We start from the raw sequence: 1128 nt of genomic DNA on the forward strand, positions 1-1128 counted from the left end.
GTCGCTGGCCGATGCGTTGGCGGGGAGCTCGGCGTCGGATGGTGGGCTGCCGGAGGGGCTGAGGTGGTAGTTACCCCTTCTTCCTTTCATTTTTTTAATTTTATTTTTAATTTTTTTTTTGTATGGGGAGCAGAGAGAGAGAGAGAGAGAGAGAGAGAGAGAGAGAGGTTTTGGGAGGTGAATGATGACGAGATGAAAGAGCTAGTGAGGGTTTGGTTGAAGTGTGTATTTATGGGAGAAAAGTTCGGATTCGGATCCTCTCCACTACAAAAAAATAGTGGAGGGATCACTACATAATCACAGCCATTGATTATCTAGTTGATGGTTATGATTTTTTCTTTTAGTGCAAATTAGGAATGAGTGCAATACACAGGGGTATGATAAGTGTTAGATTTAGATTGTATCATAACCACCTACTAAATAATCAATGCTTAAGATTAAAAATAGTGGTCTCTCCACTACTTTTTTGTAGTGGAGAGGATCCAAATCCGAAAAGTTCCTATAGATGGCTCTCTGTAGAAAGGATTTAGATCCTCTCCACTACAAAAAAATAGTGGAGAGACCACTACTTTTAATCTTAATCGTTGATTATTTAGTAGGCGGTTATGATACAATCTAAATCTAACACTTACCATACTTTTAATCTTAATCGTTGATTATTTAGTAGGCGGTTATGATACAATCTAAATCTAACACTTACCATACCCTCGTGTATTGCACAATCTAAATCTAACACTTACCATACCCTCGTGTATTGCACTCATTCCTAATTTGTACTAAAAGAAAAAAAAATCACAACCATCAACTAGATAATAATCAATAGCTGTGATTATGTAGTGGTCCCTTCACTATTTTTTTATAGTGGAGAGGATTTCCCTCCCTGTAGAAAATGATGTATGAGAGAGGAAGTAAAATGCTACACAATATACATCATCAATTTTAAATCGATACAATCAGTCAGTAGAACTGGTACAATTAGAAAGTATTAATAAAGTTATACCAAATTAATACAATTAGTATATGAATCTGAACCAATTAGATCGATTTCAAAATTGGTAACATGACACATCTTGCATTTCATTTCATTTCATCTTTATATGATTTTCTACAAAAAGTATTCCATAGATC

Source organism: Asparagus officinalis, chromosome 3, assembly GCF_001876935.1.
Source record: "Asparagus officinalis chromosome 3, Aspof.V1, whole genome shotgun sequence".
NCBI classification, from domain to species: Eukaryota; Viridiplantae; Streptophyta; class Magnoliopsida; order Asparagales; family Asparagaceae; genus Asparagus; species Asparagus officinalis.